Genomic DNA, 22,581 nt, shown 5'->3' on the forward strand with positions numbered 1-22,581 from the left:
CTGCTCTTCCCATTCCAGAGGCAGGTACTATTCACTCCATGGGGTTATAGAGAGGATTAAACAACATGAGGCAATGGGAATATTTGAAAACCTTTCTTCCAACTTTTATTTTTTTGAGACGAGTCTCGCTCTGTTGCCCTCACCCAGGCTGGAGTGCAGTGGCGTGATCTCAGCTGACTGTAACCTCCACCTTCTGGGTTCAAGTGATCCTCTTGCCTCAACCTCCCGAGTAGCTGGGACTGCAGGCTCCCGCCAATGTGCCCAGATAATTTTTGTATTTTGGGTAGAGACGGGGTTTCACCATATTGGCCAGGCTGGTCTCAAACTCTAGACCTCACATGATCTGCCTGACTTGACCTCCCAAAGTGCTGGGATTACAGGTGTGAGCCACTGCGCCCAGCCCTTCCAGTGATTTTGAAAAGCATTTACCCAGGGCCTGGCACTTGGTATGGACATTAACTGTCCCTCAGGGGTAGGCAGCCTTCCAGATGCCCCAGCTCATTCTTGCCTCCAGGTATTCACAGCCAGACCCCTTGTGACTCCTTTCCCTTCGGGTGTGGGTGGGACCTTGTGACTTGCTTCTAATGAAGAGATACAGCAAAAGCGAGGGGCTGGCACTTCTGAGATCGGGTGACAAAAGGCAGTGGCTGCCATCCCTTCCTCTTGCCATTGCTCTCCTAAGAGCCCTGGAAAAGCAAGAGGCCAGGTTTGGAGGTACCCTAGGGAGAGGCCACATGGTACGGAGCTGATTTCTCAGGCCTGCAGCCAGCGAGCATGAACCTGGGGCTTGCCAAGAGCCATGTGGGCGAACTTGGAAATGAAGTGAGAGATCTGCTTCCTTTTTTCCACCTTTGAGAGAGTAGATGGTATTCTGTAAGCTCTGAAACCCTCTATGATTTTTCCGATTTTTCTGTTAACTATTGCTCTAATGCCTGTAATCCCAGCACTTTGGGAGGCTGAGGCGGGCGGATCACGAGGTCAAGAGATCGAGATCATCCCGGCCAACATGGTGAAACCCTGTCTCTACTAAAAATACAAAAATTAGCCGAGTGTGGTAGCACGCGCCTGTGGTCCCAGCTACTCAGGAGGCTGAGGCGGAAGAATTGCTTGAACTCAGGAGACGGAGGTTGCAGTGAGCCAAGATCGTGCCACTGCACTCTAGCCTGGCGACACAGCAAGACTCCGTCTCAAAAAAAACAAACAAAAAAACAAAACTATTGCTCTAGCAACTGCCAGCAGCAAACCCCACTGACCACGTGCTGTCTCTGTACTAGGCACTGAGTTAAGGCCATTTGTCTATTTGTTTTTTGTTGTTGTTGTTTTTCTGAGGCAGAGTCTCACTCTGCTGCCCAGGCTGGAGTGCAGTGGCACAATCTCGGCTCACTGCAAGCTCTGCCTCCCAGGCTCACGTGATTCTCCTGCTTCAGCCTCCCAAGTAGCTGGGATTACAGGTGCCCACCACTGTGCCCAGCTAATTTTTGTGTTTTTAGTAGAGATGGGGTTTCATCATGTCGGCTAGGCTGGTCTTGAACTCCTAACCTCGGGTGATCCTCCTGCCTCGACCTTCCAAAGTGCTGGGATTACAGGAGTGAGCCACTGCACCCAGTCCATTTTTCTACTTTTGTTTTTTAAATCCCATTTTACAGAGGTGACACTGAAGCTTGAAGGTGTTAAGAGTCTTGCATATGGTCACACGGCCAGCACATGGCCGAGCAGGGGGCCCAAAGCAAAGTCAGCCTGGCCTCTTGGCATCTGCTTCTGGACCGGTAAAGGCTGAGGCTTCTGAGAAATGAGCCCCAAGAAGTCCTTTATGTTCTCCAGGGAGCACTCTCTGCCTGCGGCAGGGCTGTTGGAGGTGCCAGTGTTGTTTTGGACCAAAGCTCATGCAGAGCTAAGACTGTTCTGGAGAGACTCAGAGATTGGAGTTTTGCAGCATCTTCCTCTTTGTTGGAGGAGAGCATGGGGGCAGGTGTGCCTGGAGGCATCAGGATGGCTGAGTTGGCCAGCCTGAGCTTTGGACACGCCAGGTTTCTTGGGGCCACATACTTTTGTTCCTGAGCTCGGAGGCCCTGGCCACAGACTTCTGGCTATGGGTCTCTGGTGACTCTGGGAGAGAGTGGCCCCACCTGTGTGACTGAAGGGAACAGGGACCCCCCACCACCACCACCCTACCGTGATCATTCCCCTTCCCAGGGAACCTCCTCTGAGCCAAAGGTTTGTGGCTGCTGTGACCTCATCCTCTTGTGTCAGTTCCTGCTTCCCTGTAATTTATGGCCACGTCCGCATTAAGAGATGCTGCAGAGGCCGTGAACTGGGCTAATTGTTTCCAAATATCAAATTGCAAGGTTTCTTGGCTGATTACAGGGGCATTAGAGTAGAAAGTGGCAAGGTTCCGCTGTTGTGATAATGAATGACGGACCCCGGGGATGCCATCTGCCCGGATGAGACTGAGAAGCCTCCGCGTGGCACAGGCTCGGATACCCTCCAACCCCTGGCCATGAGAGAGGCACATTTCCTGGAAGGAGCCGGGGGAGTTCTTCTCTAGGGTGATGTCTTCAATGTCCCTCATTATCTTGTGGTGATAATGGGACAGACAGATAGGGGCCTTATGGTGCACTTCCAGGCCACAGAGGAAGCAGCTGCTCACTAGGTCATCAACATCATCGTCATTACCTTATAATAGCACCTACTATGTGCTAGGAGCTATGCTGGGCCTCTCCATAGATCTCATTTATTTAATGCATCAATGCTATGGGGAAGATACTCTTTCCACTGCAATTTTACAATGAGGAAACTGAGGCATGAAAAGGTGACATCATACAGCCAGTAGGTGGTGGAGCTGGGCTCAAACCATTTGTAGTCTGACTCTAATACACACCCTCTTAACTACCACACCAAGAGTCTCCCCAGGGGTCTCTGTGCCAGCCAGACAAGGTTGTGTCTCCAGTTCTAGAAGCTTTGGGGTTGGCTTTTTAAACTCCCCATTGTTTTCTTTTCACTCTGTGCCCAGGCTGGGGTGCACTGGTGTGATCTCTGCTCACTGCAACTTCTGCCTCCCAGGTTCAAGCAATTCTCCTGCCTTAGCCTCCCAAGTAACTGGGTCTACAGGCACCTGCCACCAGTTCCAGCTAATTTTTGTACTTTTAGTAGAGACAGGGTTTTACCATGTTGGCCAGGCTGGTCTCCAACTCTTGACCTCAGATGATCTGCTTGCCTTGGCCTCCCAAAGTGCTGAGATTACAGGCATGAGCCACTGTGCCCGGCCCCTGTTGCTTTCTAATTGTTCCAATTTCCATTCATTTCCAGGTCAGCCCCTCTGCGCTTCCCTTATTCCAGTTACTCCAGGGTCTTCTCCCTTTCCTTCCTGACTTCTCACCTCCTCAGATTGGGTGGATTTAGGAGAGGGTGGGAAGGAGGGAAGCAAGGCTTACTGAGTTCCTATTACAAGTATGATCTAATTTAATCCTTAAAAAAACCCCACATGAGTTTTTTAATATAATGAGAAAACTGAAGCTGAGAGGTATTTGACTTGCCCAAGACTGCCCAGTCACACAAGTGGTAGAGCCAGGAATGGACTGACCTCAGACTATTTTCATCGTGACATGTGGCCTCAGGACTGTCACTCTGTTACCGCTTTCCATCTATTTCTAGCTGGGCATTTTTCACAGTGTTAACCATTTGATTAGGTGCGGCAAGTATCTGGCATGTGTGTACAACCTGCCCTTCTCATGTCCCTGGCAGACATTACTAGTAGATCACAGCACACTCTCCTGCTGAGCCTGGATCTGCTCTCAACACTGTGGTTTAGGCCATCATTACCAAACCCTTTGAGTTGGCATTTGAGGTAAAAACCAGGCTGGGTGCAGTGGCTTACGTCAGTAATCCCAGTTCTTCGGGAGGATAGGGCAGGAGGATCTCCTGAGTCCAGGAGTTGGAGATAAGCCTGGGCAACAAAGCAAGGCCCCATGTCTACAACATTAAAAAATAAAAATCAGCTAGGCATGGTGGTGCATGCCTGAAATCCCATCTACTCAGGAGGCATATGCGGAAGGGTAGCTTGAGCTTAGAAGTTCAAGGCTGCAGTGAGCTATGATCGTGCCATTGTACTCTGGACTGGGTGTGAGAGAGAGGCCTTGTCTCTAAAAAAAACCCCAAACAACAACAACAACAACAAACAGACGTCACTCTTGTGATGGTCATCTTGAGGAAAAGGCAACAACTTCTGATTCCTTGCTCTCCAATCTCAGCCTCAAATGGCCTACCAGTAAGAAGGGGGAATCAGGAAACCCCTCAGTCTTGCTGAAAACAAGCCCAGCCCAAAGTTTAGCCTCCTCCCCAAACACAACTAGCTTTGGAAGTTGCCCTTTCTGGAGTAAATATTGCCTCAGTGCTATTAAATTGCCATTCTCAACTTTTATTCTTCGGAGACCTGCAAAGACAGAACGAAGCTAAGCATTCTCAAGGGTGTCCCTAGATTTCAAGGTCAGAACAGCATTTTGCAGAGAAGTAAAGCAGTTCAGTAGCATGTAGCCACCAGGGCTGCCAACTCCCACCTGTGATAGCTGCATGGCGGCAGGCACGTCGTGGCTGAAATGGGACAGAAGGTGGGTGCAGACCCCCCTGCATCTACCTACGGTGAGTTATATCCTTTATTCCTGCTCAGAAAAGTCTGTCAGTGACTGAGAGTGACATTCCTTTCAAGGACCTCCTAGAATCTGCTCTGATTTCTCTAGAATCAAGTATTTGTGTATCAAGCAAGTATCAAGACTTGTGTGCTCTGGCACCTTTTTTTTTTTTTTTTTTGTTTGAGACAGAGTCCAGAGTCTCGCTCTGTCATCCAGGCCAGAATGCAGTGCTGCAATCTCAGCTCAATGCAATCTCCACCTTCCGGGTTCAAGTAATTCTCTGCTTCAGCCTCCCAAGTAGCTGGGATTGCAGGCACCCGCCACTGTGCACAGCTAATTTTTTGTATTTTTAGTAGAAACAGGGTTTCACCATCTTGGCCAGGCTCGTCTTGAACTCCTGAACTCGTGATCCAACTGCCTCAGCCTCCCAAAGTGCTGGGACTACAGGCATGAGCTACCGCGCCCGGCCTAGACTTGTGTGCTCTGGCATCTCCTGATTGATCCTGACACACCAGTGTCCCACCCCAGCAGTGAGAACCATTGCCCTAAGCCAGGAGGCCAGAAATGACCACTCCCCTCTCTAGTGCCCAGAGCCTCTTCCATCATGCCTGGCACTGAGTCCTACACACCGTGGATACTTGCTCTAGGAGTAAAATCTTGTGTCCTGAGTCTCTGAGCCTGTTCCCTCCACAGTCCGCTGGAGACAGCTCCTGGGTTTTCCTGACTAACTCTATCCCCCTTTTCTGATTCAGCACCCCATTTTCCTTGGGGGAACAATTCAGCTTTTACTCTCATGGCCATGGGATTGGTTGAGGAGAAACAAGTGCCTCCAGGCAGGGCAATCAGAGGGAACACACACTGAGTTCTACCCCACCCCTTCCAATACTCTTCAATTCCATTCCAATTATAATTGCTTCAGAGCACTTATTAGGGTCTGACTGTTGTCTGCCCACTAGAATGTAAGATTTAAGATGGCAAGAACTCAGCCCATTTTGTTTACTCATGATGCCTCTGTCCTTACAATGGTGCCTGAAACATAGTAAGTGCTCAGTAAAGACTTGTCAAACAAATAAATGGTGACTTGACGTTGGCGAAAGAAAGTCTGAAGAAGAGCCTTTCTTTCTGCTGGTGTTGGTAAAAGGATAGAACAAAAATCTGCCCTGAGAAGAGCCTGCCTGAGAATGAAGACTACACAGAAGTAAGCAGACCTGAGAGGCAGACAGATAAAGATCCTGGTAACCAGAACCACTGCTCACATGGCTGCTTTCTCATTTATTCTACTACGAGTAACTCACGTGTTAGGAGCTGGGTAACATTTTGGCAAACAAACATCCATGATCCCTGCCTTCATATTCCAGAGGAGGAACTAGGCAGCATAAAAGCAGGCAAATGAAGAAAAGCTATAACCATTAGCCATGATAAAGGCTGTAAAGAAATGCCACATGATGGCCAGGTGCAGTGGCTCAGGCCTGTAATCCCAACACTTTGGGGGACTGAGGTGGGAGGATCACTTGAGCTCAGGAGTTCGAGACCAGCCTGGCAAGATAGCAAGACCCCTGTCTCTACTTAAAAAAAAAAAAAAATAGCTTGGGAGGCCGAGGCGGGTGGCTTATGAGGTCAAGAGATCGAGATCATCCTGGCCAACATGGTGAAACACCGTCTCTACTAAAAATACAAAAATTAGCTGGGTGTAGTGGTGTGTGCCTGTAGTCCCAGCTACTTGGGAGGCTGAGTCAGGAGAATTGCTTGAACCCAGGAGGTGGAGGCTGCAGTGAGCCGAGGTTGTGCCACTGCACTCCAGCCTGGTGCCTGGTGACAGAGTGAGACTCTGTCTCAAGAAAAAAAAAAAAAAAAGCTGGGCATGGTGGTGTGCACCCAGAATCCCAGCTACTCAGGAGGCTAAGGTGGGAGGATCACTTGAGCCCAGGAGGTCAAGGCTGCAGTGAGCCGTGATCACGCCACTGCACTCCAGCCTGGGTGACAGAGTGAGACCTTGTCTCAGGAAAAAACCAACAACAAAAACCCAGAAAGCTTGAAGATTGAGAAGAAGTACCCCTGCCTCTGCAATGAAGAGGAGGTGTTCCAAGCAGAGGAAACAGCATATGCAAAGGCCCTGAGGTTGGAACAAGCTTGGTATGTGTGAAGATGCCAAAATCCTGGCATGTACAGAGTGCGGGAACACCAGGCTTGAGATAGAGCTGGACATTAGTGCATATCTTAGCCTAGGACTTGGAGATCAAGATCAGGCATTTAGATTTTATCTGATATGCCCTGGAAAGCTAGAGAAAGATCTGGAACAAGGAGTGACAATCACCTTGTGTCTAGACAGATTCCTCTGCCTACTTAAGGCAAATGCATTGGGACACAGGGTGAAAGAGGAAGTAAGGGTTTCAGGCGAGAGAAGACAGTGGACTGGGTGAGTGTGGTGATGCTGGACATCGCAAGAAGTGGGCAGAGGTGAGGCCGGGCGTGGTGGCTCACCCCTGTAATCCCAGCACTTTGGGAGGCTGAGGCAGGTGGATCACCTGAGGTCGGGAGTTCAAGACCAGCCTGACCAACATGGAGAAACCCCATCTCTACTGAAAATACAAAATTAGCCAGGCATGGTGGTGCATGCCCGTAATCCCAGCTACTTGGGAGGCTGAGGCAGGAGAATTGCTTGAACCCGGGAGGCAGAGGTTGTGGTGAGCTGAGATTGTGCCACCGCACTCCAGCCTGGGCAAAAGGAGTGAAACTCCGTCTCAAAAAAAAAAAAAAAAAAAAAGTGGGCAGAGGTGAGGACTGTGGTGCAGCTGAATTTTCAGAGGTCCTCTCATGTACACCCACTCTTTGGAATCATTCTCATAGATACTACAGATACCCTACGGGACGTCTACCCCCTCCTGGCCCCACGCCACACCGAGTCGTTTCCAATCACAGCCTTCCAGGGTGATTTCCTTACCTGCTTTTCTCTGTGTTTTTAAGCTCTTCATTACTTCCTAATTGTCCTGATTTTAGTTCTTTCTTGTTCTTGTCAAACACCCATTTAAAAAATGAGTCATCATTAAATGCATGCCACTCTTCATTTAAAATTAGGCCCATTTCACCCTTTCTCTCTCTCTCTTTTCCTCTTCAAAAAAACTGGGGGATTAAGAAAATTACACTTTTCTGACATCCTTTTTTGATCTCTTTTGCTAGCGCCAATGCTACTGGCTGCTCAACTGCCTTAAGGGTTTCTTCTGCAGCCCAAATGAGCAGCCTTGTGCTTCCAGCCTTTGATAGCTCCTGGGGGCGTTGATCACTGAGCCAAACCTCTGGGTCTCAGCCTCCCATAGTGGCCTGCTAGGGCATGAATCAAATGAAGACTAGACCATCAGGGGACATGAAGCTCCTCTCACCTCACAAGTGAAGCTGGCCTGGCCTTGAGCTGCTCCCTGCGAAGTAATCCTAGGCACTTCTAAAGTTGCAACTCCAAAACCCAGCAAGGCAGCTGCTTTCATTGAGTCAATCAACAAACATGTCTACTATGTCATGAGGCCTCCGCTGGGAGATAGGACAGAGTTAAAGGCCGGCTCTGGATTCAAAGTGCCTGAGGCTGCTTTTTTATAGCTGGCAGAATTTGGAACAAATTGGAGGAATTCAAACACCCTACTTACAGGGTTGGTTTGTGAATTGAAATGAATTATATTGAAGCCATTGTCTTGCCATAGGTGATGAGATCTTGAGGGAAATGTATTTTACACAGAGGAAGAGGGATAGAGATCAGTGTCAATGGACGTGGTCACCCAAGCTGAGTTTTCAGATGGAATGAGAAATAAAAAATAAATTGGTCAACTCTCAAGAAGGGGCTTATGGCACAAGGAGAACATATTATATGATTCCACCTCATGAAGTTCAGGAGGAAGAAGGCTACTGGTGGTGGAAGATGTCAGTATAATGGTGTCCCATAGGGTGAATTATTTTTTACTATTTTTTTGAGACAGAGTCTCACTCTGTTGCCTATGTTGGAGTGCAGTGGCACAGTCATAGCTTACTGTCACCTCAATCTCTTGGGCTCAAGTAATCCTCCTGCCTCAGTTTCCCAAGTAGCTGGGACCACAGGCATGTGCCACCATTCCCTGCTAATTGTTCTGACTTTTTAGTAGAGATGAGGTTTCACTATGTTGCCTAGGCTAGTCTCAAACTCCTGAGCTCAAGTGATCCTTCTGCCTTGGCCTCCCAAAGTGCTGGGATGATGGGTGTGAGCAATTGCACCTGGTCAAGGGGTGGGTTATTGATTGGGAGGGGTGCGGGGATATTGTAGGATGTGTTGGAAATGCCCTGCATCTTGATCCAGGTGGCAGATACACAGGAGCCTTGTTAAAACCCAGCAGGGGTGTACCTTTAATATTAGCATACTTTACTGAGTGTAAGTTATGCCTATAACTCACATAACTCTTGGTATATAACCCCTTATCTGAGCACTCTACCCAGTTATTTTTTTCTATCTATCCATATATTCATCCATATTCATCAATCTATCCTTCCATTCACCATTCATTCATCTGCCCATTCATCTATTCGTCTTTCCTTCTATCCATTTATCTTTCCATTATCCAACCATCCATTCATCAATCTATCCATCATGTAATCATTTGCCCTCCATCTATATATCCTTCCTTTCTTCCTCCCACCCACCCACCAATTTGTCTTTTGGTTCATCCATCCACGCATCCATCCATCCTTCTATTCATCATTCATTCATTCATTCACGAGTTCAACTATTTATCCTTCCTTTCTTCCTTTACCTATCCTTTTGCTCATTCAGAAACTAGTAATGGTCCCTACAATATGCCAGGCATTGAGTCAACTCAACTAGGAGGATGCAATGCTGAAGAAATCACCATCTTCACCATTTCTCAGCTCAATTCAGGAGACAGAACCCAAATCCACCTCTACGATGAACCACAGAAAGTGCCACAGGGATAAAATGAAGCCCTGTGCTTAGAGCTAGGGAGTCTGGGGAAAGGGATGTGTATTTCAGAGGAGTTGATGTCTTAGATGAAATGCGAAGGCTCATGTGGTATTTACTGGGGCAAGGAAGGGCAGTGGCATTCCAGATTGAGGAACAGTATGTGCAAAGGCACACACTGTTGAAGGAACAACTCAAGTTCTAGGACTTGCATATTTAGCTTGACGAGAGTATAGGGAGTGTGCGCAGAAGACTTACAGGTCTTGAGGCCGGTGGGGAGGACCACATAGTGGATGATTCTGTGTAGGAGCCAATGGGTCCTGGAAGCATTAGGTGCATGGTACTTAGGAAAGGAAGAAACTATTTCTAAGGCAGGGGCCAGCCCCAGACCCTTCTGACATATATAAACAAAAGCCCTTCTAAGGCTATACAGGGAAATCTATCTCTTTTCTCAAAACCTGAAATGTCTAAGGTCTGGAAGAAAAACAGGCCCTAGGCCATGATTAAATCTCTATGATATGCTTAGTTATGTGTGAAATTTAGATTTAATAAGAGGGCCCCTGGATTATATAATAAAATACAAGGAGCATGCTACCAGGTGAGGCCTGATCTTTATTTAATTAGATGTTAGCTTCACGTGGCTTCAGGGAATGAGAAAAGGACTTATGGGTTAGTGGATGACTTTTGCAGCAAGATTTATCTACATCCCTCTCCAGGGTATCTGTTGCAATTACCGAAGGAATACATAACTCAGGGAAAGTCTTTATCAGTGCTGGAAACTGGGGAAGATTGGCATCCATATTAATTCATATAATTTATGCAAAATAGAGTATGGATGAGATTTGACTGAAAAAAGGTCTGAACAGATTTGTAGAAGGTCATGAAGGAGTAAGTGACCTTCCAGTTAGTGGAAGAGACCCCAGAGCATATAAGTGTCAGGAATGGGAAGTAACAAAGAGGTTCATTTAAATCCAGCTGGTGCCTCTGGGAAAGCTGTAGTATGGACCACCATGTTGTGGAGAAGCCCAAGTGGGAGTTAATCCTTGGCTGGTGGCCACTGAGCGAAGCCAGGCTTGGCACACAGTAAGGACATTACCTTCATTATTTCTCTGACTCCACAATCACCAGAGTCAGAGAAATAATAAAGTCTGGGCCCCCTGCTGAGGTTGCCCATGATAACCGTCCCCCACCCTGCTCTCCTGGGTGGCTGGAATCCCCAACTAGAAATGTTCAACTACGATAACTCTGATTTTCCCCTCCTTGTTTCTGTTGGGCTTGATAGGATTAATAGGGCTCATGTAACCTTAGAAACATGGAGGATCAATTCAGATATTACAGAAGAGGGAGTAGAACAAAAAGAGAAAAATAATTTAAAAAATAGAAAACTGTCTTGAGGTTTCAGTCTATAACTGGCTGAACTGAGTGAGTATCTCAGCCAAATCTAACAAAAATCAGTTTCAGGAATTTCAGAATAAGAAAACATTTCTGCAAATATTTAAGAAAAAAAAATGAAGCAAAACCAATCCCTAAACCCCAAACCGCCACCAGTACCACACAGGTGATCTTTATAAAGGAACAGAATCAGGCTTGCCACAGATTTCTAAAATTCGATACCACAAGGAAAAGAAGCAAATTGGCAAAAAAGTTGCACAGGCACTTCACGAAAGAATATATCCAAATGACCAGTAGGTATGCACGTGAAAAGATGATCGATGTCATAAGACATTAGAGAAATACAAATTAAAACCACAGTGCGCGCTCTCTACATACCTGGAATGGCCCAGACCAAACAAAATAAGAATTTAAAACCCTGGCAAATTCCAAGTGTGGACAAGGACATGGAGCAAGTGGAACTGTCATGCATGGATGGTGGGAAATGGTGCAAGGCATATTGGGAAAATGCTTGACAGATTCTTACAGTGCTCACCTCCTATATGATAGAGCAATTCCACACCTACATACATACCTGAGAATATGAATTCAGTGTCTACCAAAATGACCTGTATGACAACAGTAATCCCAAACTGGAAACCACCCAAATGTCTATCATCAGGAAAATGGATAACAAACTGTGGTGTAGTCATTCAATGAACTAATACTCAGACAGAAAAAAACAATTAAAAGGGATGGGTTAGTGACATACACCACTGGCTGAATCTGAAAGAAATAAGACCTAGTGTTCGATAGATCAGTAGGGTGATTATGGTTATCAAACATGCTATTGTACATTTCAAAATGGCTAGAAGGGAATAAAAAACAATGTTCCTAGCATAAAGAAAAGCTACAACCTGGGCAACATAGTGGGACCCTATCTCAACAAAAAACAAAATGAAGAATTAGCCAGTTGTGATGGTGACAGGCACTTATAGTCCCAGCTGCTCAGGAGGCTGAGGCAGGAGGACCCCTAGAGTCTGGGAAACTGAGGATGCAGTGAGCTATTACTGTGCCACTGCACGCTGGCCTGGGCCAGAGTGCCCTGTCTCAAAAATAAAGAGTCAAGGTGATGAATATCCCTATAACTCTGATTTGATCTTCACACATGGTATGAAATGTAATAAATGATCACACATATGTGAAAATATGTACATCTATTATGTATCAATTAAGAAAAACATAATGTGGAATAGAATAAGCCAGACATAGGGTTCAGACTGTGTGATTCCATTTATATGAAGTTCAAGAACAGATAAAACTAAACTGCTATTATACTAAGGGTGGTTGTACCTTGGGGTGGAAGAATGCCTGTGAAGGAGGGTAAGGGGACATTCCGGGGTGATGTGAATTTATTAGTCCATTTTCATGCTGCTGATGAAGACATGGTGGAGACTGGGTGATTTATAAAGAAAATGAGGTTTAATGAACTCAGTTCCACATGGCTGGAGAGGCCTCACAATCATGGCGGAAGGCAAAGGAAGAGCAAAGCCACGTGTGACATGGTGGCAGGCAAGAGAGAATGAGAGTCAAGTGCAAGGGGAAATGCCTTATAAAACCATCAGGTCTCATGAGACTTATTCACTACCACAAGAACAGTATGGGGGAAAACGCCCCCATGATTCAATTACCTCTGACCAGGTCCCTCCCACAACCTGTGGGAGTTGTGGGAGCTACAATTCAAGATGAGATTTGGGTGGGGACACAGTGAAAGCATATCAGGAATATTTAGATTGTGGTCCAAGAATTCTCCACACTTCTGCTCACCTTTCCGGTGTCACGAATGCATTCTCAGACAAAAGCCTGGAGTTTGCCACTTGTGTGCCCTCAAACAAAACAAAATGAAAAACTCAAATGCAAGCCCTTGCTGACCAAACAATAAATCAAAACAAATAATTCAAGAATGGGGAGATCATGGATTTTAAGAACTGATATTGAGCAACAAAACCAGAAAACCAAAAAGATAAATCTATGTATATCTTTGTTAATAATTACTGACAATGCAAATATAAAAATAATTATCTAAAGTGGGATTCAATAAAACTATTTTATTAATACTAATAATTTGAATCTAAGCCACTAGAATCCAATGAAAAAAATTCAGAATAGGGAAAGGAGAGAAGAAATAAATCTTAAGTAAATAAGCAGATATAGAAAAAAAAGATGAATGTACAAGGAGGGTTATGGAGTTATTGACCAGACAGTACAAATGATCTAAATTTACATAATGGAGGACTATATGACAGAATATTACACAGTCCACAATATTATATCCTTTTTTCTCATCTAAACTCTTCCAGTTATAGGTTAGGTGACTTCAAGTGAGCCTCAGATTCCTCATTTGTAAAATAGGGTCATTCATTCACTCATTCAAAAAATACTTATTGAGCACCTACTAAGTGCCAGGCATTGTGGAAGGACCCCAGATGAACACAGAACAAACACACCAGGGTCCTGCATTCATGCAGCTCACATCCTAGTGTGTAAGGAGGTAACCGTGCTGTAGAGAACACTACGACAGTGTAGAGAGACAGAGGGGACAGGATATGCTGGGGTGGTCAGCTAACGCCTCTTTGAAGAAGAATCATTTGATCAGAGACCTGACAGAGATGAGAAAATGAGGAGCCCTTGGAAGGCTTTGCGTAGGGGAATTATGTCACCCAACTCCTATTTTACTAGAATCCCTCTATGTGGGATCATAAATGTAGGGTCACTCAAGGATTCATGGACAACTGGGGTCAAGGGATTGACAGAATCTGGTCCACAACCATCATGAAATAAGGGTTTTTGTTTTTAGAACTGGGTCTTGCTCTGTCACCCAGGCTGGAGTGCAGTGGCAGGATTCTAGCTCACTGTAGCCTCAAACTCCTGAGCTCAAGTGATTTTCTCACGTCAGCCTCCCAAGCAGCTGGGACTACAGGTGTTCACCACCATGCCTGGCTAATTAAAAAAAAGAAAAAAACTTTTTGTAGAGACAGGGTCCTGCTATGTTGCCCAGGTGGTCTTAAACTCCTTGCCTCAAATGATCTTTACTCCTTGGCCTCCAAAAGTACTAGGATTACAAAGTGTGAGCTGATACGCCCAGCCGAAAGAATGTATTTGAAACTCTACTTGCACCTAGGAGAAAATAGAGTTTTTTCTGTTGTAGGCGATGGGAAGGGAGGCAACTAAAATCTTGGCTTGGGCCATTGTTTTCTAGTTTTGCTCTGAGAGACAGGGCTCTGGCTACGCTGACTGTTTGGAAGGACCAGTGGACATGTTTGATCTGCGTGGCTTCTGCCAAGCTCTCTGCAACTTCATTGGTAGAAACTGACTGAAGGGTCACTACCAAGTTGTCATCCACATGGCCTCTGATGACCTTTTTGCACGCAGAGGGTGACAACACTTCCCTGAAGTCCTCTGCTCTTCCCTCCATCGTCAGGAAAGGTGTCAATGCCCCAGGAGTACTGGCCAGCTGGGACGCCTCCCCAGGGGCTTGGTGAGAAGAGAATCCTGTGTTATAAAACATTCTCTCAGGGATTCTCCAGAATTCTAACCCCTTTCTCCACCCTTTGAAGCCCAGCTGCTCTAGAGCTGAGACTTCTTTCACTGAGATCCCCCCACCCCACTTTGTCTCTTGCTATCCCTAGGGATGGGAGTCAGGGCGGTGCCTATAAGTACTCCCTTCCTTCATTCACTCATTCATTAATTTATTTACTCAATGCCATCTAATGCACAAACTCAACAGGTTAAACTCCCACAGGGGAAGCAGTGGGGCATGATGGGGAGACCATGACTCTAGACTCAGCCAGCCCTGGGTTTAAATCTTGGTTCTGCCATATACTCCCTGGGTGATCTCGGGGTGTCACTTTACTTCTCTGTGACTTGGTTTCCTCCTCTGTAAAATGGAGATCCTAATGGTACCTGCCTCATAGAGCTGATAGATTGGTGCACGTAAAATGTTAGCCTTGTGCTTGGCATATGATGATAAGACAAAATGGTAACTGCCATTGTTGTTGTTATTATTATTGCTAAATCTGCCTGAATTCGAATCCTAGTGATGCCACTTAACTTTTGGGTGACTGGAGGGTTATAGAACCTTCTTCTTTAGGGGTGTTGGAGGCTCAATGAAATAATTCAGGGGAAATATTTGGAAGAGGACCTAATATAAGTAACAAAGTAGTGAGTGTGAAATCAGTACAGAAAGGCCTGCTGGGCATGGTGGCTCATGCCTGTAATCCCAGCACTTTGGGAGGCCAAGGCAGGTGGATCATTTGAAGTCAAGAGTTCAAGAGCAGCCTGGTCAACATGGTGAAACCCCGTTTCCACTAAACATACAAAAATTAGCTGGGCGTGGTGGTGCACACCTGTAATCCCAGCTACTTGGGACTCTGAGGCAGAAGAATTGCTTGAATCTGGGAGGTGGAGGTTGCAGTGAGCTGAGATCGCACCATTGCACTCCAGCCTGGCAACAGAGCAAGACTCTGTCTCAGAAAAAATAATAAAAAAGATTTTTTTTTTTTAAAGCGCAAATTTTCCCTCAGTGCTTTATGCCACACTGACACCAGGAGAGGAAGGGCAGAGTCCATTTGACCTGAAGGAGGGTGGAGAGAACGGTGGTTTGGAGCCCCCAACTATGGAAAGAACCCCTTGGAGTGACCTGTCTGCTTTGCACGTTTCTGTGTGTACCCTTCCCATGCCCCGCCCACAGGCCTAGACTGTTATGCAGAGTTGAAGGGGGCACAGTGTAGCCACAGAGAGTGTGGACTTCAGACCCAGACTGACCCAGTTTGAGTCTTGACTCTGCTGCCTCCTAGCTGTGTGACTTGGACAAATCCTCTCACTCCTCTGGTCCTCAGTTTTCTCATCTGTAAAATGGGGATGATAATAACGGTAACTGCCTGGGTGGGTTGGTGAAAGATTACGTGAGGTCATTCCACTCTGCCTGCACCTCCTATGGGCTAGGCCTAATGCAAGGCACCAGGGAGCATCAGTGAACAGGTCAGGTATGGTCCCTGGCCTTGTACTGGGGACACTGTCACAGTCAGCTTTCAATAACCCACATCAATCGTCATAATAACTAAATGACGGTGTTTGTTCTCTTGCATCTGCCCCAAAAAACACAAATAGCCAAGGACTGGGTCTTCTATTAACACCTCTGATCTCAGTTTCCCCAGGCTTGTGAGATGCTTGCTGGCTGATTGCTGGAACTCTTATAAGAAGGTCACCAAGCACCAAGGTGGCCCGAGACTTCTCCACCAACCTGGCCCCATCCACGGAGGATGCTCTTTCCTGTATCTTAGAACCTGTGGCTATGAGACATCTGAGAGCACACAGGCTGTGTTGATTTAATGAAAGCAAATCTTTGTGTGGGAAAGGGGTTCACTGAGAGTGGTTCAGGCCAAGAAATTTCAAAGTTTGCTTTTAGACCAGTTAACGGAATTATCAAAGGGGTACTTGGCTGATGCTTAGTATTTAAGCTCAAATGAAAAGGGACGTGAGAGCTTCTGGCAAAATCACTTGAGTTTTTCCCGGGAAAATAGACAAGAGGATTGATGGAGGATCCACCAGGGAACTGCCAGACCTTGGCTACTGATAAATTACAGAGAACTTGGCTTAGAGGGGAGAGATACCTGTGCCCAGCGGGAGCAGTCAGGCCTCGTTCTGTCTCAAGGACTGATAATAAAATAACAGCCTCTTCTACCTCTATTTATCTGAGCTTTCTGACAACCTGTGAGGCAGGCAGGTCAGGTATAATTTGCCTGAATTATAAATAAGGAAACCAAAGCCCAGAGAAGTTAAGGAGCTGCCCAAGGCCACATAGCTAAGTAATTGACAGTTTCTTAAAGCCAAATTGCATGCTGGTGCCACTAACAGTGAGGACTCTAAATAACTGCATGACCTCAGCCTGGAAGGAAAAATGTCACTGTGGTACATTGCAAAAATGATGACAGTGGTCTGTGACTCCTCCCACTAAGAGGGAAAGTCAATTTCCCATCCCTTGAATCTGGGCTGCTCATGGAACTTACTTTGACCAGGAGAATACAGCAGAAGTGATATTTCTCATTTCCCACCATAGGCTTCAAGAGTTTGTGTAGCTGCTCTCATGCTCCTAAAATGCTGCCACTACCACATGTATAAGCTTGGACCAGTGGATGAGAGACCATGTGGGGCAGTGATGACCCATCTCAGCAAGGAACTGTTTGGATCAGCCAGTCTCCAGCTGACCTGGTAGCTGACCACAAGCACCTGATTGAGCCTATTTGAGACCAGATGTACCACTCATCTGACCCAGCCCAAACAGCCAACTTGCAGAATTGTGAACTTAAATTACTTCGAATAACAAGCATTGGCATTTTGGGGTGGATTGTTACACAGCAAATGCTGACTGATACATCACAAGGAGAGACGGTTTCAAAGGACCATCACTGACCCAACGTCTGTCAGACTAGGAGTATCCATAGAGCTAGGACCTTCTTCTCTTGGGAGGTCAGAGCCTCAATACATGCCGTCTTGTGGTCAGCCTTCTTAGAGACTCCCCCTCCCCGGCCCCCGCTTCCAAAGTTAGGACCACAAATGCCTCTTGTACAATCAACAGATGTTTTGCAGCATGCCTGGTCTCTACCTGCTAAAATGCCAGTAGCACCATCTGCCCACGTTGTGACAACTGAAAATATGTCCAGACGTTGCTAAATATTCCTTGGGGGATGCAATTTTCTCTGGTTGAAAATCACTGGCATAGCCACTCTCTGATGCCCAAGAAACAGGGCAGAACTTCCTCCATGGCTGAGGACAGCAGAAGGTGGAGAGAGGCAGCTAAAAATAATGCTGCCCAATCAAGAATTATAAATCAGTGTGAAGGGAGTGCTCTCACCCAGATGATCCCATCTGTTTCCAAGTTGGTGGTGGAGGTGCCTGAGTACGCTGGCCTGGAGGAAAAGGCAGAATGGGGAAGAGGTGGGGAAAGTGGGGAGTGAGTGGAACAAGGTGGGAGGGAGCGGATTCCTAAGGCCGAGATGAAAAGCGATGGTGTCTTGAGTTGGTTTCCCCAGAGGCACATTCTGAGATGAAGATTACTGCTGCTGTGATTTACTGGGAAGTGTCCTCAGGAAAAATGGTAGAGAAGAGGGGGGAATAGAAACACGAAGGGAAGAAAGCACGCAAGCCTGTGCTATCAGCAAAGTCCCCTGGAGGCTCAGTCCTGGCGGGCAGCACTGCAGACAGCGTAGGCGACACCCTAGACATGTTCTTGTTGGCAGCAAGGGAGCTACAGCCCTCAGCCACTGACGGTCACCTGTTAGGGGTCACCCATAGAAGAGTGCACATTCCTAAGCACGCAGGGTCTTTCCCAGGCAAAGCCTGAGGACAGCGGCTGCAAAGAGATGAAGCTGTGGCTGTTGGGAGTAAAAACACACCAAGAGCTGGTATGTTATGCAAACATGGTGAAGAGATCTTAATGACTGTGCGCAGGATAATAACAGGGTCTGCTGTGGACACCCGGAGAAAGAAGCAGACTGAAGAGCAAGAATACATATGCAGGTGGCTTTTATCACACTAAGTGCCAGGTACTGCGCCTGTCATTTCATGTATGACCGCAGCTCACGCCCATGAGAAGCCGATGAGTTGGTTGGTATTGTTCCGGTTTATAAATGAGCCACAAGGTAAATGACTGCTCAAGTCACATCTCTGTAAAGTGCCAGAGTAGGATTTGAACTCAGCTCTTCCTGGCACTATTTTTTTTTTTTTTTTTGAGACAGGGTCTTACTCTGTCACCCAGGTTGAATCTTGGCTCACTGCTGCAACCTCTGCCTCCTGGGGTCAAGTGATCCTCCTGCCTCAGCCTCCCGAGTAACTGGGATCACAGGAGCCCGCCACCATGCCTAGATAATTTTTTTTTTGTATTTTTTTTAGAGGTCAAGTTGATCTCGAATGCCTGACCTCAGGGGATCCTCCCACCTCAGCCTCCCAAAGTGGTGGGATTCCTGGCTTGAGCCACCGCGCCTGGCCCTTGGCACCAAATTCTGACCACTGGGCTATGGAGAAGAGAAAGAGATACAGAGGAAGAAGTGGAACCTAGAGGTATGTCTTAGATGAGGCAAAAAGAGAGGCTGGGGCTGCTGGGATCCCAGCCTTCCCTTCCATGTCCTCATTCTTCTGCCTTTACTTCCTTCTGTGTAGAAAAATGAAAGCTGCCTTGAACCAGTGTCAGCCAGCCTGGACCATGCAGAGCAGCTCCAGACCAGCTCCTTTAGGTGAAGGGGCCATAAGGAATGACTGACCCCCAACCCCACAGTCCTCAGGATTAGGACTTAGGAGAGGCTGGATGAGCATTTGAGGTGGCAGGAAATCGGGTGACTTGTGGGGTCATGGAGGCTCCCAAGGCAGGGACCCCAGACCCCGATGCCTCTGGGAGCCAGGCTGGGTGGCCCCCGGAGGCCTTGGGGTCTGAGGTTATTTACACTGGGGTGTAAATAAGGAAGTGGGTGAAGTTAGGGGCTGTATTGAACTGGAGACCCTATGATCTCATCTATGGGGGGCAACTATTTCTGTCCTTCACTTTGACTGACTGTCCCCAGGTGGAACCATGGAGACTTTGGTGTCAGGAGACTCTGATTTTTCACAAGAAGCTGGACATCTAGATGATTTTGTTAAAAATGTGAAATCCCAAATTATAAGCCTTGACAGCTAACTTCAAAAAGCAAACCCAATCAGGCAAAACATTACAGTCTACATGAAGCATGCCTGCCTGAGAGCTGCTTACATGTGACAACTGGCTTATTGGGGTGAAGAAATGGGGACAGTGAGATGGCAGTGGGAATGGTGAGACCATAAGGGTAAACGTTACTTTATAGGGCCCTAACCTGAAGAAAACCAGTGTCTCTTTCTCTCTTCCATTCCCTTCTCCTCTCGCCACCCGGTCCCACCCCACCCCTGCCACCTCCTTTTGCCAAAATTTTGCAGCTGATGAACTTTTTACCATGCCTCAAATACACCATTGCCATTTCACACCTCTGTACCTTGTGTGCTGTTCCCCTGCCTGGAATGTCCTCTGTCACCCCCTTCTTCTCTGGCTTAGCTTCTGTTCATTCTAAAGAGGAACTCAGGTGTTAAACTCTTGGGCCCAGCCCTCGTCACCTCTAATACAGAACGTAATTCCTGTTATTGTAACCTGCTGTTCAGTGGATTTATATCCCTTTATTTTCCCCATCCTTAGCTTTAGGAGAGCGGTAATAATATAGTCCCACAATATAGTGCCACAGAGAAGGTATCCACCAAAGATGTGAATGAACAAACCACATCCCCTCTTGGTGGCTTCTGTGGCTGGCTGGCACAGTGGCTGACTGTATTGTTAACAAGGCCAAGGTGAGGGTTTCATTCCTTCCTTACATGCTTGGGAACCTATATCAGGGTAGCTACAACCTCGAGTCAGCCCTGAAGTTATCTCAGACTCCTGATAACAAACACCTCTGATCATTCTGCTTTTCTGTATTTCCTAATTCACTTACAAAGAATATACACGTATGCAATTTTTAAAAAGTCTTGATAGATCTATAAGTACAGAAAGTCTGGCTGAATTGACTTCAGGAATTAAGGTTCCAATCTCCAAATACAACTAAGAGTCTTTCCTTCTTTGCATCTGCCTACCTACCTCTCCATCCTCAGCCCTCATATCAAGGCACCAGACTTATCTGTCCATTACCTGTCCTCCTTCACTTGGCTCATTCTCATTTATCCTTCATATCCCAGATTAGATCCACCTCCTCCAAGAAGTCCCCCTGGATTTCCCAGACAGGGGAGAGGCTTCCTCCATGCCCCCGCAGTACACTGCCTCATCAAATCACACCTCCCAGGTCCCTCCACCAGAAGGAGTCCCTCATGTCTTTCTATGACCTGGCCATAGGTCTTGCCAACTGCAGGGAATAGGGGTCTCAAACCCAGACACCTAAAATTATCTCCTAATGTGGTTATTCATACAGTTACCAAAATGCAGCAGTAGAGTCCCAAGCAGACGACATTTATCAAACAAGTTTTAACTTCTGCCCTGTCCCAGAAGTTTTGCCACCTGTAATGTACCATGAATTCATATTTGAAGTGAATCCTGTCACTTTCTTATGACCAGCATCCTCAGGTTGCATTATTGTGGAAAGGTGTGCAGTGCTGTCTCATGAGTGAATTTCAAGGATTTAAAATATAGCAATGAGTTTTAAAACACTGTTTTGAAACCACTCCCATTGAAACTCCCTCATTTTTTTCGTATACCAGGAGCTTCAGGAAATGGGAGTGGTCTGGATCTCTTTCAAACTCTGAGAGGCCCTGCTGTTGGCTCCTGCTTCCAATTCCTCTCTGACCGTTCAGACCTCCCCCATCTTCCCACAGGTGGCCTTCCTCCAGGAGCTTCTCTTGATCTTTCCAGTGCCCACAGTGGGCATTTGCCTAACCAAATACAGACTCTGCCCAGGATCCTAAGAGTGAGTGGTACCAGGGCAGGTCTCAATGAGGGCTCAGGGCTACGCCAGAGTCTTGGCAGAGAGCCTGTCCTTATCGGGCAGAATGACTGGACTTTTCCCTGCCCAGGCCTCCTACCTGACTGTGGCTGCTGAGTCCGTCCAAGTCTTCTCCTCCTCCTCCTCCTCCTCCTCAGGATCTGGACAGATCTTGAGGGCACCTCTGTCTGCTCTCCCAGAGGCCTGGCCTCCTCAGGCTCCTGGCAGCCTGGCACTGAGATGTCTGACCCCTGGGCTCAGCAAGCCCTCCCCTACTAGGGCTCTGGGCTGTGAGAAACAGCCCAGGTGCACCCCGGGGCCCCGTCACCTGGGCCTAGCTGTCCCCATGCTCCTGGGCTACACGTGAGACTTGCAAAGAAAGTGGAGCTGAGACATGGCTCACTCCCCTAAAGCCTCATTTGCCCATCACAGATTCCCAGTCCGAATGGGTATCTCCAGGTGGGTTCCAGAAATCTGTGTTTTTAACAGGTGTCCCAGCATTTCTCACAATTTGGCAAGTTAGGCAATAGTGAAGGAAAATTCTGGGAAGAAGCCTGAAACCCTGGAACCCTGGGGGCTGGCCCAGGCTGCTAGCTAGACAGAGAAGCATCAGGAGAGGTAGTTAGTGGGGACTAGGTGGTGGACAGTCAGGCAGCCAGGCTACAGCCTGATTGGTTTCCCTGAGTCTTAGACCTACTTGCAATTATACACTTACTTGCTTACTTTATTTCTGTGCCCTCTACTAGAATGTCAGCCCCAGGAGGCTGGAACTATGTCTGACTTGTTCATTGCTATATCCCAGGCTACTACAGTGCCTGGCTCATAACAGGTGTTCAATAAATACTTGTGGAATATGTGAATGAATGACATAATGAATGTGTGAGAGGATGGACAGACAGGCAGGTGGATAGAGGGATGGAGGGGTGAATAGAGGATTGGAAGGTGGGTGGAGGGATCGATGGATAGAGGAATGGATGGATGGGTAGATGGATAGATGGGTAGAGGGAGGGATGAGTGGTTAGAGGGATGGATGTGTGGATGGATGGATGAGTAGACAGAAGAATGAATAAATGAAAGGAGGGATAAGTGGGTGGATAGAGAGGTAGAGGCGTAGATAGAGGTAGATGGATGG

The 22,581-nt window shown here is 47.0% G+C and overlaps 1 long non-coding RNA gene across 1 annotated transcript in view; it reads right to left on the reverse strand.

Moving 5' to 3' along the window:
• Positions 1-2,200: 2,200 nt before the first annotated feature.
• LOC119471382 overlaps positions 2,201-22,581 on the reverse strand; it is a 50,545-nt gene continuing 30,164 nt past the window's right edge. Inside the window, exons 2-3 of the long non-coding RNA XR_005200426.1 lie at positions 5,381-5,389; positions 2,201-2,564 (exon numbers count right to left, since the gene is read on the reverse strand). This is a non-coding gene — a long non-coding RNA (uncharacterized LOC119471382). The remainder of the gene's footprint in view (positions 2,565-5,380; positions 5,390-22,581) is intronic.

Source organism: Cebus imitator, unplaced genomic scaffold (assembly GCF_001604975.1).
Source record: "Cebus imitator isolate Cc_AM_T3 unplaced genomic scaffold, Cebus_imitator-1.0 Scaffold59, whole genome shotgun sequence".
Classification (NCBI taxonomy): Eukaryota; Metazoa; Chordata; class Mammalia; order Primates; family Cebidae; genus Cebus; species Cebus imitator.